Source organism: Schistocerca piceifrons, chromosome 2, assembly GCF_021461385.2.
Source record: "Schistocerca piceifrons isolate TAMUIC-IGC-003096 chromosome 2, iqSchPice1.1, whole genome shotgun sequence".
NCBI lineage: Eukaryota > Metazoa > Arthropoda > Insecta > Orthoptera > Acrididae > Schistocerca > Schistocerca piceifrons.
Genome location: NC_060139.1, coordinates 451083820 through 451094797, shown reverse-complemented (window position 1 = coordinate 451094797; position 10978 = coordinate 451083820).

Genomic DNA, 10978 nt, shown 5'->3' with positions numbered 1-10978 from the left:
TCGTAAATACACTGCATTTCTATGTGAGGGACGTAGTTATCAATTTTGTGTTCTACCCTTTGGTCTACGAGTGAGTGCTGGAGTATTTATTGAAGCCTTAGATGCTGTTCTTGGACCACAATTGTTATCGCAAATCACAGTTTATGTTGACGACATTGTCATTGCCACCACTACTTGGGAAGAACATGTAAATCTTTTGAAGCAACTTCTGACTAAATTTTCTGACGCAGGTGTCACTATCAATTTATCAAAGACGAAATTCGGGAGGAGAGAAATCAAATTCCTTGGTCACATCATATCAACTGAAGGCATTTATCCAGACTCAAGAAAAATTGATGCAATAAAGAATTTTCCATCCCCACAGAATCGTAAACAACTCAAAGCCTTTCTTGGTCTATCTTCATTCTTCAGGAAATTTGTACCCTACCACCTTCTTAACAGTCCACATCTTCTATCTTTACTAAAAAAAAAAAAAAAAAAAAAAAAAAAAAAAAAAAATAATAATATTTGGAAATGGACAGAGTTCTGTCAGACAGATTTTGAAGCGATTAAGAATGCTTTAGTTAATGCACCGTTGTTATGTCATCCTGACATGACGTCAGACTTTTGCCTAGTAACAGATGCAAGTTCCTATGGGCTCGGAGCATTTTTATTCCAAATTCATGTAGAAGATGAACAAACAGTCATCAAACCTATAAGTTTTGCTAGCCGCACTCTCACTGAATGCGAAAAGTCATATTCAGTGACCAAGCGCGAAACACTTGCCATAGTATGGGCGTTTCGCAAGTTTCGCTACTTTCTATGGGGAAAACGTACTAAGCTTTATACTGATCATCAAGCTCTTTCTTTCCTGCTATCATGCAAGTTATTACATCCACGGCTTGCACGCTGGTGTGCATCACTACAAGAATATGATTTTGATATTATATATATAAAAGGAGAATCCAACATTATAGCCGATGCTCTATCTCGTTTGCCACAAGGCCTACAAGAATTTTCAGATGTGACAGAACAAACATCAGATTTCAAAATTTTACTCATGTATGATGGTACATTTGCACCTTACTACAAAAACATGTGCAGGAAGTTAGCCATATTGCAGGACAATGATCCCAGGTGGATCCAGATAAAGAATAAATTACGTGCAGGAACAGACCCACATCTTGAAAAATATTACACGTTACACAAAGAAGTATTATTTCACCGACGAAACCCTGAATCACAGCATTGGTGTGTTTGCTTACCTGAAGCTCATGTTGATGATTTTATTTTATTTACACACAGAACTTGGGGACACTATGGTGTAACCAAATGTACAGATAAGATTATACAATATTGCTACTTTCCAAATTTAAGGCGAAGAGTATTGAGTAATATTAGGAAATGCATCATATGTCAGAAAGCCAAATATTCTAATCGCACAAGCATGAATGAATTGCACCCAATCATACCTAAGAGGCCATTACAGCTAATTTCTTTAGATATTGCAGGACCCTATCCACAAGCACGTGGAGGAATGAAATACATCCTTGCTGTGTTAGATGTTTTCACAAAGTATTTAAAATTATATGCTTTACGTTCAGTTTCTACCACTGCTATTACCAGACGTCTATTAACAGATTATTTTGTAAGAATAGGAAAACCTGAAGTTATGATCACAGATAATGCAGCATATTTTACCAGTTTAAAATGGAAGACATTTATTGAAGAACAGAATGTTAAACATTTTAATTTCAAGATTTCACGCAGCAGGAAACCCAGTAGAAAGAACATTTCGAGAATTTGGACAGTTTATGAGAACACACACACACACACACACCAGAGAAGCACGCAAAATGGGTAGAATACCTAGCACCATTTGAACAAATAGTGAACAATTTAACTCACATTTCTACTGGATACACACCAACTGAATTAATTATGGATAAAACAGAAAGAAATGAATGGACAGACCCTCTACCTAAATTTACAGCAACAACAAATCATGTTAGTTTAGAAGAAAAGGTAAGACAAGCTTACACAACATTATGTGACAAAGCTGAGGAAAGAAAGCAGAAATATGACAGAGGTGTCAGGAAAGTACAAACATTTCAAGTTGATGAGTTAGTTTTACTAAGAACACATCCTAAACCCACAAAACTGAAACATTTAAACAGGAAATGGCAGATCTTATACTCTGGACCATACCGAATTGCAAATATTCCACACCCTGGCTGTTATTCATTAGAATATCCATTAACACATAAACCCAGAGGTCTACATCCACACAGACATTTGAAAAAATACATACAGTAAAATGTTAGCTACTGAGGAGAAGATAATTAATATGATATACAGTTATGATGAGCCTACATTTAAGTTATACAGATACTTACAATCTAATGAATGCAGGTAAGTCTAGAAAGCAATGTGAACCATCCAATAGCTAATAAGATATTTGGTTACAAGAGGAGTTGCTATTGAGGCATGTACACATTAGAGGAGGCATATACACATTAGAGGAGGCATATACACATTAGAGGAGGCAGAGAACTGAACAGAATTATTTTCTTTAGGAGGCATGTGATAATAGTAATGTTGATATGAGTGATGTGAGTGACTGAATGAGATGAGTGAATGTAATTTTAGTTTAATAAGAGGATAAATAGTAATATGGAGAGAGGTAAATGGAATATAAGATGAGAAAAGGGTATTATTATTGTTGTTGAAGTTGAAGTAAAAAGTAAGTGGTGATGAATAAGAGGTATTATATATATATATAATGTTGAGGAATAAGTATATGTTATTTTGTGAAGAATGAATAATGGGTAGGTGAGAATGTTATGAGTAATTGAGAATATGTTGAGAGGAGAGAAACTAGATTTGAACGCTATATCACATGTACTCATGGAATACAGAATGAAAGTAGTGGAAAGAATATTATTTATTGAAAGATTGGTATGCCTGAGATGATAACTTATGTGGTGTCTTATATATTCTTATAACTAAAGGTGAAAGTATAGATTTATATGGAAAGAATTATTTACAGAAGCCACTGTTGGAAATATACCAGAAGATTTAAATCTATAACACTTTAACACTAATCTAATGGGAACTTGTAATGAAATTTTTGGAGTTATGTAGGCTTGACACTTCAGATTGGAAGAATTATTTAAGAGAACATATTTAGCAGTCATCTAATGACATAATTAAGGCTCATCTACTGAACTGAACTGATGCACCGTTAAATAGAAAGGGGAATAAGGAGAAAACAAAACGTCAGTCCTCTGTTGCGGCTCATACTCTCATCCCTCCCTTAGAAAAATTTATACATGTTGATGAAATATTGGACATTATATAATTCGTGATTATCTGACAGTATGGAGAGACATACACAAATATTTATTTACGAATAGAATTTTACAGGTACCACAAGGTAAATACAGAATGGATATACAGCATGGAACGCAGCATCAATTATCTAAGAAGATTTATTTATTTATTAAGTAAAACATTTATTTATATTGCTTAATACTCATGAAAGGAAGGAGATGAACTACACAAACTTTATAGGAACATGATTGACTTGAACTATATATATATATATATATATACACACACACACACACACACACACACACACACACACACACACACACACACACACACTCTCTCTCACTGATGTACATACTTGTAGGATCCTAAGATAGTTAGAGGGGCACCGCTCTTAGAAACGGTAATAGAGGGGTACCACTCTTAGAAACAGCAATAGTGGGGACACCACACTTAGAAACGGTATTAGGTATAGGAACTTTTACATTATATCAAGTTAACATGTATTTTATTTTGTGTAGTCCACTGTAGGAGATGACTTTACTAGTATTTATGAAATATTTAGCAACCATCCCATGAACCTATCCTCCTACAGAGGGCTGTCTTGAAGCTTGAAATATGTGTAAATTTCATTCCAGGAGGCAAGATGAATTTTAAGTTGAATATTCTAGCGAGTTGCCACAATTATCTTCAAATGATGCAAGTGTAACGAAAAAAAAATTAAATAAATAAATAAAATAAAAAAAATGAGCTAACAAATAAAATGTATATTTCAATCTAAATGTAATGTAATTCAATGTCAGCACAATGATCTTGAATGTAACGTAAAAAAAAAAAAAAAAAAAAAAAAAAGACTATATTTTTCATTTAATTCTGTATATGTACTATATGACAACAATGTATCTCATGTAATGATTAATTGTAAATATTTGTATATTCATGTACTTATTGTATCGAGAAATGTATTTTAAGGAGATGTTAATGAACTGCAAAGGACTTGTGCATGTAGCACATGATTCGTATAAATGGAACTGAAAATGCAAAGAAGAAACCAACGTGATGGAACACTGGTCAAGAAATATTTACGTAGTGTCAATATACTTTGAAGTGTATGGTGTTGTGGAAGCCGGCAGGTCTTCAGGTTGGTGTAAAAGACAAGCTCATCACTTGTCGTAGGCAGTGAGGTGTTTCCTGTGCCCTCATTGACCATTTATACCCCGGTAGACGCCACCAAAATTCGACTGCTGGAGATCACAATTTCGTGTTGACACATTGAACAAACTTTGGATTTTCTTCAAGTCACACGTAAGAGATCCAGGCAGTACACACACACTCAGAATCCGATACTACGTTTAAAGACATTGGAGCAATATAATAGAAACATTTATTGTTCGAATTAATTCCATTGTAAACATGAATCATGTGGACTGAATTCAAACGCTGTGCTAAGCAACGATACTACGCTGCAATTCAAAGACGTTAATGTTACGACTCCTAAAGAAGGTACACACAAAAAAGACTGTATACAAAGACTGATATGCAAAGCGCATTGTGCTCAGAAATATCTTTTTGTAATATGTAAATTTCTTATTTTCTCATATATGTATGTATCTATGTAAATTTTCTATACTGCCACGCTCGCTTGCGGAGCGTGTCAGTAGAGGAGGCATTGTAATGGTACTTTGACTTCCGCGCCTCCGCCAATACAAAGTTATAATTTACGATCGCGCACGCAGAAGAGCGCTGCGCCAGCGACCGATTTTATAAATAATTTTGTTCTTTTTTTTTACTTTTGCGTAGTTTTTTTGTTTTTAAGAACTAAAGGAGGACTTTCTCTCTCTTGTCTTGATACGAAAGACGTGTATTTTTCGGCGACGTTGAATGTGCTTTTGGTGAAAATTAAAATTTACATTACAAAGCGATGTTGTTTCAATAGCTAATGAGAAGAAGAGATAAATAAAATAAAAAGGTAACACTACACTGGGCCTCGCAGAAAGCCGTGATCGCTGTTGAGGGCAGCTGACTCGCGCAGTGCCTGCCACCAACAGCAGTTCACAATGAATGATCATGAATAATGGTGAGACAATTCGTCCCCCCCGCCCCACCATTCATAACTGTCATGTCCACCCGCAGTCAAATCGGCCCTGAGATTTGTAATTTTGTTTTGCTTTGTGTCCACAGCACTGAAATAAATACAAGTTTTTCGTGTTTTAATTATCCAAGTAACCTTTTCACCTTCATACATAAACCCCTTAATTTCATACCCTTTGTGTTTTATTTCATTTAATTATTGATATCAATGAATTGCTGGCTCCTAGTGTGGGGCAATCGCATTAGTCATCTACTTGTCATTTCCTGTCTGACAACAAAGAGTAGAATCTCAGTTCGCCACATAACAAACAAATTAAAAACAGCTGACATAGACATGAACAGCATTAAGCAGTATAGTGATATTTTATTGTTAAGGCAGTATACAGAGTTTCTTTGATTTTTCTGCCTTTCTTAACGTACCTTTTCTCATTCCAGTTCCCTGAAAAACTCCCTTGTGATGGATATACGGAACATGATGAACAAGTGAATACAAAATTACCAATCGTATAACAAGCATGAGAACCAATAAAATATTAGAGATATGATAGTTCTCATCGGTTATGATTACAAGTGCACTGAAAACCATTCACAGCATTAATTCAGAATAATTCCAGACTGTCTGGAACTACTTTCTTCAAGTTACAATCTGCAAAAATATGTGGTACTTCACTGGGTACTGCAGTCTGTGTCAGTTCAGGACAGTTAATTGGCAGCTAAGGAATCCTGCACTAATCTGTAGTAGAGCAGTTTGTTGTCCCCATACATGTGGTGTTGCTGTTGAATCAGTGTCATTCAGAGGGAGGAGTGTTTGCAAGTGAGCGACAACAATCTTGATGACACTTAATACTGTATCATGGCGTAATCTTTTCAACCACTGACATACTTGTCTGATCAATCAGGCTTTTTTTAAAAAAAAAAATTAACTGCTAGCCAAATAACACACGCTGTTCTCACATTGACTGTGTTTTATTAAACAGTTGTTGTTATCCAGTACTGGCTGCGCCAATTCTTTTATAAAGAAAATACATAGATTAGGTAAAGACGCTTGACAAGAAATTTGCTAAAATTAAGTCATTTTAATCCTCTTAAACAATGTTTGATCTGTAGGGATCAGATTATGGGGGAGAAATATTCAATTAGAGGAAGTTCAGGGGCAAGTAGTGAAAAGAAATCAACGTTAAATGATCAAAGTAGTAAGTTAAAGAAATAAGAGTGCTTCGTTAACTGGGCAAGGGGAGAATTTGCTTGCTCTTAAAACTAAGCTGGATTCTGTTTGATTAATTTGAGCTGAATCTACAATAAGAACATCACCAAGAGGAGATAATCTGACGAAACCATATAGATGAAAATGATGGCCATAGTCCTGCGTAACTTTCACTAAATTTCACCTAAGAAGGTATCAGAAACAACAGAGAAGTACATGAAGTGCACAATTAAAATAATGTAATTAAAGTCAAAAACTGGTGTAAATGATATGGCTTGTACTAGTACATCTACTTGGAGGAAATTCAAAGATTTACGCTCCTATATTCACACAGCCTGTAAAGTTACTGGCTTCTAGTGCCTTGTCTTTTCTGTAGTTCACCTGATGAACAGCGATGTAAAATTTTGAATACTAAGGCAATACTTTCAAATTTAAATCGCAGTTGGTGTATACTTACTTGTATTACATATTTTTCATTAATCTTCAAAAACACAGGTCAGTAATTTACATATTCTTGATGGAGTCTGACATATTTCCATGAATTGCAAGTAACAATGATGATCCCATCTGTATGCAGACTATAAATACATAATCAATAACAATTAGGTAGCATCTTATTGAACATTATTATGGCCTGGCAACAACTGACAGGGGATAAATGAGAATGAATGCTTAGTCTTTTCTGTACCTCGTCTGTAACTTATTGTGATGTTGCTTTAACATTGACAGACTGTGGCCACAGTTGAACTGTGCTTTCACTCTGTTTACAATGCCTATATACAGGTTCACATAGGAAAATTTTTGCAGAAATGTAGAACACAGTTCAGTTAAATTTTTAACAGTAACATAAAAATCAGGAACTGTGGGCAATAATAGCACACATTTAAAGGGAAAGTTATTGTAATAAATTATTGGCTGTATATTCTACAAATTGTTCTAATTTTTGACAGAATTAAGAGGCTTGCAAATATAACTACATTTTTTAATGATGCCTGCCAATATTATTCTACAAGGGCATTTCAAAAAGAAATGCCTCAGAATTTCTTATGTGGAAACTTTCTAAGTTTTGTGAATAAAACAAAAATTATTAACATTCTATAGCTTTATTCTTAATGTCTACATATTTGCAGCCCTCGACCACTAGATGGCCCCAAATTGCAGCATATAACAGGGTGATGTGTAACACAACTGTGTTGGTGAATGAGAAATGGGCAACTGGAATTGAGTTTTGAATTCTAAGAGTTCATCCACACATGGAGCACCCTCTCCTTCAGCAGGATAATGCCAGACACACACAAATGCTGTGACACCTGCAAGAATCCGATGCCTTGGGTTCACCGTCTTCAGCCGTCTTGCATACAGCCCTGACTTGGCCCCCATCCGATTTTTATCTGTTCCCAAAACTTAAAGAACAGCTTTGAGGTTTTCATTTTGATAGTCATGAAGTGGTGCAAGCAGAGGTAGGTTGTGGCTCTATCAACAAACCTTCTACAGTGACAGTATCATTAAACTCTTCTTTTGTTGGGACAAATGTGTCTGTCACCAGGGTGACTTCAGAAATAAATATGTAGAAGTGAAGAATAAAGATGTAAATGTTAATATAGTTAGTTTTATTTTTAAAAAATCTTCAAGAATTTTCACATAAAAAATTCAGAGGCATTACTTTTTGGTATGTGGTCTTCAAAACAAAAATCTCATACATGTGGCATTTCATCAACTAAAATGTCATCAGTCTTCAGACTGGTTTGATGTGGCTCACCACGAATTCCTCTCTTGTGCCAGCCTCTTTGTCTCTGAGTAGCACTTGCATTCTATGTCTTCAATTATTTGGTGGGTGTATTCCAATCTGTCGTCGTTTACAGTTTTTACCCTCTACTGTTCCCACTAGTGCCATGAAAGTTATTCCCTGTTTTCTTAACATAAGTTTTATCATCCTGTCCCTTCTTTCCAGTGTTTTCCACATGTTACTTTTCTTTTCCAATTCTGTGGAGAACCACCTCATATCTTACCTTTCCAGTCCACCCAACTTCCAATATTCTTCTGTAACACCAGTCTCAAACACCTCGATTCTCTTCTGATCCTGTTTTTCCACTGTCCATGATTCACTACCATATAATGCTGGCCCCAATAAATACACAGTCAAAAAGTTCTTTTCTTTTCTTTTTTCCCAAAGGAAAGACTGACACCAGCTGCAGTTGGACATTGAAATAATTCGTTTAAGAAAGTTGAAAATTTGTGCATGACAGGACCTCAAATCCAGATCTGCTACTAGAAAATTCAAACCAGCAGACTTTTGGCCAGAAACACCGTCTTTGCTTGTGCTAGTCTGCCTTTTATGTCTTCCGTGCTTCTTCTGAAATGGGTTATTTTGTTTCCAACATAGTATAATTCCGTAAATTCATCTACTTTATGATCACAAATTTTGATGTTAAGTTTCTCACTTTCTCATTTCTGCTGATTCTCGTTACTTTCATCTTCCCTTGGTTTGCTCTCTATCCATATTCTGTAGTCAGTTCAACAGAGTCTGTAATTGTTCTTCACTTTTGCTCAGGACAGCAATGTCACCAGTAAATCTTATCTTTGATATTGTTTCACCTCGAATTTTAATTGCACTCTTGAATCTCTCTCATTTCCTTCATTGCTTCTTCAATTTATAGATTGAAAAGTGGGGGTGAAAGATTGCATCCCTGTTTTATACCATTTTTAAAATGACCACTTCATTCTTGGTATTTTAGTCTTCCTGTTCCTTCTTGCTTCTTTTACGTTTTCTATATTACCCATCTTTCCCTTTATCTTGCTCCTATTTGACTCAGAATTTTGAACATCTTGCACAATTTTACATTGCCAAATGCTTTTTCCAGGTTGACAGGTCCTATGAACTTGTCTAGATTCTTGCTTCCATTGTCAGAGCAACATCAGGACTTTCTCTCTAGTGCCTTAACCTTTCCTAAAGCCAAATTTATCGTTATCTAGCAGAACATCAGTTTCCTTTTTCCTTCTTCTCTTGTAGTATTGTCATCAGGAGCTTGGTTGCATGAACTGTTAAGTTGATTGTGCAATAGTTCTCAGACTCGTCTACTCTTGCTATCTTTGGAAATGTGTGGATGATATTTTTTCAAAGATCTGAGGGTATGTCTCCAGTATCAGATTCTACATACCATCTTGAACAGATGTTTGAGTGAAATGTTATCTATTCCTTTTGCTTTATTTGACCTCAAGTCTTTCTAAGCTCTTCTAAATTCTGATTCCAGTACTCATTCCCCTCTCTCTTTCATACTGACTCTAATTTCTTATTCCCTCACATTATCAGACAATTCCTGCCCTGCGTAGAGACCTTTAATGTACTCTTTCCACCCATCCGCTATCTTATGTATTTAACAGTGGAATTCCCATCCCTTTACACTTGTAATGTTGCTGCCTTTGCTTTTAATTTCATTGAAGTTTGCTTTTACTTTTCTGTATGCTGAGTCAGTCTTTCCAACAATCATTTTCTTAGTTTTCGATTTCTTCACACTTTTCCTGCAGCCATCTTGCCTTGGCATCCCAGCACTTCCTATTTATTTCATTCCTAAGTGATTTAGGAAAGCGTTTCTGAAGAAGAGAAATTTATTAACATCGAGTATAGATTTAAGTGTCAGGAAGTCGTTTCTGAAAGTATTTGTATGGAGTGTAGCCATGTATGGAAGTGAAACATGGACAATAAATAGTTTGGACAAGAAGAGAATAGAAGATTTCAAAATGTGGTGCTACAGAAGAATGCTGAAGATTAGATGGGTAGATCACACAACTAATGAGGAGGTATTGAATAGAACTGGGGAGAACAGGAGTTTGTGGCACAACTTGACAAGAAGAAGGGACTGGTTGGTAGGACATGTTCTGAGGCATCAAGGGATCACAAATTTAGCATTGGAGGGCAGCATGGAGGGTACAAATTGTAGAGGGAGACCAAGAGATGAATACACTAAGCAGATTCAGAAGGATGTAGGTTTCAGTAAGTACTGGGAGATGAAGCAGCTTGCACAGGATAGAGTAGCATGGAGAGCTGCATCAAATCAGTCTCAGGACTGAAGACAACAACAACAACAACAAGTGATTTATATTGTATTCCTGTCTGTTCCTGGATATTTTTGTACTTTCTTCTTTTGTCAATTACATGAAGTATTCCGTCTGTTACCCAAATGTAGAGATGTTCTCTCCTCTTCAACTGAACTGTGATATTCTTTATCACAGTATCCATATTTTTAATGAACTTCAAACATGAGTCATCATTCCTTCACACTTAGTATCCCACTTCCTTTAACACTGATTATTCTGGATGATTTTCTTAAATTGTAGTCTACTCTTCATCATTACTTTGGTACACCTTCCAAT